The sequence below is a fragment of the Nanorana parkeri genome, unplaced genomic scaffold (assembly GCF_000935625.1).
Source record: "Nanorana parkeri isolate BGI_ZX_2015 unplaced genomic scaffold, ASM93562v1 scaffold734, whole genome shotgun sequence".
Lineage (NCBI taxonomy): Eukaryota > Metazoa > Chordata > Amphibia > Anura > Dicroglossidae > Nanorana > Nanorana parkeri.
Genome location: NW_017307002.1, coordinates 401,312 through 407,102, shown reverse-complemented (window position 1 = coordinate 407,102; position 5,791 = coordinate 401,312). Strand labels below are relative to the sequence as shown.

Here is a 5,791-nt window from a genome sequence, read left to right as displayed (position 1 = left end):
ATTCATATTTCATCAAATTATTAAAATGTTATTATTTTTATTTTATTTTTTCATATTCAAGTGTGTTTGTTGTAATTTTTTTACAGATTTTAGTTTTTATATTTGTCAGAATAGTTGTCATTTGCTAGATGTCAAGCCAAACACAATGTATTTTAAAAGTCAGTAGCTTAAATTTAGTTATTTGTTTATCTTATATTAATTCAATAACTGAGCAAGTAGCTCATGCTTATAAAACCAGTGTCTTTCTTTTGTTTTCTCAATTTTAGGACATTAAGGCATAACTTGTAGGAAGCGAAGGACAGTTTCATACACCAAAGTTGACATTGCAATACAATGAGTAAAATATTAAATAATTGAGGTAACCACTAAGTGAATGATCAAACAGAAACAGGTTTAGTACAGCAAGTTATACCTGATAATGTGCAGAGTACATTTACAGGTGATAAAAAGAGACTGTAGGCTATTATTTAAATTATTTTTGCAGTAGAGTATGGTGAACACATTTGTTGATTATACTCAATAGTTAATGTAATACTTCAGTTATTTTCAACTCTGCTGTACCATATGTGATCACTTTAAATTTAGCTAGTGGAAAACACCATAAAGCTGCTGTTCAGCAACAGCTGTTGGACTACCTATTAAAGAAATGTGTTGTAGTTATTATGTGTTGGTTTTCAACTACATTATTTTATTGAGTAGCAAATTATATATTACTAATATGTGTGTAATATTTATCTTACAGTACCCATTGTGCTTATAGCCACCCTCTTGTTATGTACCTCTAGGATAATATAGATAATGTATATTAAAAACTTGTGTGACCAAAAAACTGTACGAGAGTAGGGGCCAGTTTCATGTAATGTAGTTTATTTATGTTATTCATAATGAGGGGAGTCCCTATTTAATTAACTACCTTAGATTTAAGTACTGCTGTAAACAGATCTGGAACATAATAGCTTATCTTAATGGAGGATGACCTTTGACACACTTTGGAACTGTGGCCTTCATGTAGACCATTATACAAACCAACATAATATTTAATGGGAACATATTTGTGAACAATACTTAATCACACATATTAAGCTGATTACAAGAATATCTAAGCCATTGTTGGGCAATCCATCTAAACCCAATTATTTGAAATTCCTTGGCTTGTTTTCAATAAATTTGTTTGGTTTGGTTGGTAGCTCTGCATGACCATTTACATATCACAGCACATAGAACTAACTTATAAATGGTCTGTATGTCAGTCTGGCTGTCATTCACATGAAAATTCTGAACATTCTGTACATTTTAGTCAAAAATCATCAGCTATAATGTGGTGGACATAATTCTTTTATGGTTATAATATGTAGTGTAGCACACTGTCTTATTTATTCTCAAACAATAGAAACCTCATCCCTATCATAGAAGTATAACCATTAGTATAGCTGATACTGTTTGGCTTCCAGCAAAAAGAGCACATCACCAGAATGACTGTATAGGCCGTATGTCAATAATTAGAAGATTATTTTTTTGATTAGCCAGGAGGTTGACAACATTTTTTTTTATGTCATCACTTTAAATTAACATTGCCTTTCACAGTTGGCCTAAAGGCATCTGTCAGGTAAGGTAACATATCGACATATCAATCAGAATGACCTAAAAAAGGAAGTATAATGTTTGTTTGGTTGTTTGGATTTTTTTTAGTTTCTTAAACAATTTTTTTAAAATTGTATATAAAGTTTTTATTTAAAAAATAAATATTGAATACAGGGTGAACCCATGACACAGGATTCACAGAGCATTAGGTTTTTTTAAAGTGACAAACAATCCATGACTTTAAAGTGTATTTCCACTTTTGCAGTCACATTTGAGAAAGCCCATCTATATGTTTGTTATGCATTCCTGTTCACACAGCATTCTGAAAAATAACTTCAAAATAACAAAATCTTACCTTTTATGTTTTGTTCAGGCAAGATGGTTGACTCCAGGTTTTTCTTAGCCATTTCACAGTGGTCTGTACTTATCGAAAGGCTAGGGACTGAAGTGTCATTAACATACAATGGGCAAGCCACCGTAGACCCCCATCTCTATCAGCCCCTCCTAACATTTCAAAAATTGAAGCTAGAAGAAATGCTAACCCTTAAAACCCTAACCCACGTACAAACAATTTAAATTCCAGGAAGCATTTTTTGTTTTAATTTTTTTTAGCTTATGCTATGTGAATGGGAACATGTACCAAATATAAAATAGGTGTTATCTCAATTTGTCTGTGAAAGTAGGATTACTCATAAGGCTGAGCTATTAAGCACTTTAAAAATATAGGCTTGTTTTTTTATTTTTTAGGATTCCAGAGCTTAACCTGTTGGATGGATATGTAAATATAAAATATTCATATGCAATATTTCATATTTACCTGGCTAAAAAAGTAAAGATATCTTTAAAAATGTCATTAAGTTTTCAACATAATAAAGAAAGAAATATCTAAAAATGTATGCTTGCTTTAAGCAACAAGAACACTCGGTGATGTTACTCAAAGTAAACATTAACAACACTGTCAGAATTGCATAGTAGTAGGGAAACTGCTGCAAAGAGAGTATTTCATTTTCCTGTTAGGTTTAAAAAAAATGTCAATGCACTTTAAAAGAGTACACAAATAGCAAATTAATTTTGACAGTGTAAGTGTTGAAAAGCTAATTTTTCTGGAAGTACTGCACAATAACAGTATATTTTCTTTTCATCTAGTCTTTCTTTCTTTCTTTCGTATTTTTTTTTTTTACTAAAGGTAAATAGACTGTTTGCTTTACAAGGGAAATTGCAATTTTTATGGAAATTTCTCCTAAGCTTGGTAAATAGTTTGTAATTTCACTTTCAAAAGATTTGCAAGAAAAATAAAAAAGAAGATTTTTGCTTGGACGTGATTGGATAATAGAAGTCAGCAGAACTGTACCCCATTCAATAAACCGTGGGGAAACTTCCCCTGCAAAGTGCAAATTCCCCTGCAGAGTGAACATCCTATTTCCTTTTAATAAATCAACCCTACAGTGTTCCAATGTAAGAGGACATTTGCAGAAAAGTAAAGCAAATCTAAAACCAGAAACAAAAATTAATACATTGCAGCTTAGCAGTCCCTGGATGCTATGACTGCATTCTTTTTTTTGGCTCACGAAAAAAACCCACTCTTTTCTCCCCCTTATGTCTACTCTAATTTCTACAGTGTATGGAAATAGCCATGGTTCTCACACATGATGAACTTCAAAATAAGTTTGCCTTTGTTTATCTCCATTACATGGTGGCTTGAGGGGACTAGTCATCTAATGTCTTTTACACTTGCAGGAAGTGACAAGTACACTGATTTTTTGCAAGATAAATAGGTATTTTCTATACTTGCTAAAAATGTCCTTAGCCTGAAAACTGAAAACTAATGCAGGCACCACATAAAAGGACTAGTAAGGCACAAAATCATGTAGTTTTCTTCTATGTGCATAAAACAATTTATATGGCCTTTGCTTCTATTTTAATTTACACTATTGTGTTACAGATCTTTTACTCTTTTTACGTGCTACTTTTTTACATGCTAATTTAGGTGCCTCATTTTTTAATGTTTTTTTATTATTTGAAATATATTTATGACTTTAATGCCTTTGGATACAGTGTTCTAAATTCAATTTTCTGTAATGAAAAAACAAATTAAATATAAAATAGGTGCTTGTATGTGAGAAAAAGTAGACTATACCAGCAACATAGTAGAATAAATAAATAATAAAAAAAAATTAATATCATTACAGAGCTGCAGATATTACCGATAATTCATTTCCTTTTTCTCAAAAAGCTTTAATTGCAGTTTTTCAGAACTAAAAGTAAAAAAAAAGGTTTGAAAATCAAAGTTCTGCTTTATTTATATCTACTTAATTCTCTTAGATTTGTTCATAATCTGAAATATGACATGGTCAAAAGACACATGAATAGTTTGTCTTGAACTCCTGGTGTTAATTTTACAAACCAAAGTTTTACATTTTCCACTGCATTTTAGACTGCCTAAATCTACTGTATTTATACAGATCTTGCAGATACATTTTTCAAAACGTATCAGTGTTTTTTTTTTTTTACATCCAAATATTGCTCCTTCCTGCCTTTACAGTTATATTTTTACACGTAATCTAAAAATAGTACTTAGGCTTGTCGACCGATTACTATAAACAGCTCTGTTGTCTTGTATTTATGTGTCCTGTGCAATTATTTGTTAAATAATGTCTTAGTAACTTGCAAATTATACCTAAAACTAGTGACATCATTCAAAAGATAATTAGCCTTTTGCAATAAAGAAAGAACAATAGAATTTAGATATATTGCTTAAGTTATCTTTCCTTATAATTTTTCACATTTTTTTATTTGTGACAAATTACAGGATTATAGGCTATATGAACACTTTGCAGTTTGTTTTGTAAATGGTTTAAACTTCTTAAAAAGTATTCTATGGTCAGTGGGTTCATTGCTATCTTTATGTGATCAACAAGCTGTAGTAGTTTGGTTTGCAGAGATTTTCTGTTACAGATATCAATTAAAACGTGTTTATAGTTTTTTTACTTTGATCTTGCAGGTGATTTTAGATGCAAAAACTCATCGAAAAAAGATTCAGCAAAGGTTTCAAACAACATTAACAGATGTTTTTGGTTAGAGAAAAAAGTAAATTACTCCTGATAGGAACAGTCAATTAAAACTATTCAGAAAGTATTAGTTGAGCTTGAGGAATGGAATCTAGCTTGCAAATTGCACCAACTTGCATGTCCCCAGCCTACTAGTGTGTTGCTGGGCAGGGATCTTCATGATGTTTAACTAATAGCTCAGTCCTCACACCTTGAGTATTACGGATATCCCCATAAAGTTATTTGCAGCTGACAGCTAACAATAGGAAATCTGAAATGCAGGGCAGGTCTCAAAATGTTGCTTGGATTACACTTGCTTAGAAGCATATCTGAGGATCAGAAGCATAAAGACCAGTGTAATTAATGAAGCTAATTGAAACTCTATAACTTAAAGTGCATCTAAACCCAGGAGCAAAAAATTTATATATTGCAATACATATTACACAAAATTTGCACAGCATCCCTCCTTGGCCATACAGTGCTAGCAGCCAATCAGCCAATCAGCTGCTAGTTCAGTTCAGGTCAAACAAATAAAATGGCTTAAGGCTATATTCCTTTTTGTTCATCTGAATATCCTGTTAGTAACACTCAATCACTTGCCTGTATCTATATTATTATTATTATACAGGATTTATATAGCGCCAGCAGTTTACGCAGCGCTTTACAATACAAGGAAGACATTACAATTACAATACAATTCAAGACAAGATGGTAAGAAGGGCCATGCCCTGAGGGCTCACAATCTAGTAGGGAAGAGCAGTATTGTCACCCTAGGCTACTTGCTCCTAATTTGTACTACCTCCCCTTTCCTTATCTCCATAACATACGGGGGATATGTTCTGTAGTTCATAAAGGGGAATTGGGCAGAGATGATAACACTTTTTGAGATTTTGGTGCAGCAGAGACAATGAACACAAGAAGCTACAATCTCGCTTGATTTATGGCAGGATTGGCAAATAGTATTTTGCACTTATTGAACAGATGTACTAAAACACTTTCAATGTTATAATTAACAAACCAAAAAGGATATAATAACAGTTTCCTTGTTAGGGTTTACATACAAATTAGCCTACTTTCTCTTACCACTTTTCACTAAACCCTGCTTGGTCAATAAATGTATATATCGATATAGATAAGGCTGTTTATATATATATATATATATA

General features: G+C 31.9%; 1 long non-coding RNA gene across 1 annotated transcript in view; it reads right to left on the bottom strand.

The window, feature by feature from the left end:
* Positions 1–3,507: 3,507 nt before the first annotated feature.
* The window catches only part of LOC108793293, an 8,725-nt gene continuing 6,441 nt past the window's right edge, over positions 3,508–5,791 (bottom strand). Inside the window, exon 3 of the long non-coding RNA XR_001941636.1 lies at positions 3,508–3,572. This is a non-coding gene — a long non-coding RNA (uncharacterized LOC108793293). The remainder of the gene's footprint in view (positions 3,573–5,791) is intronic.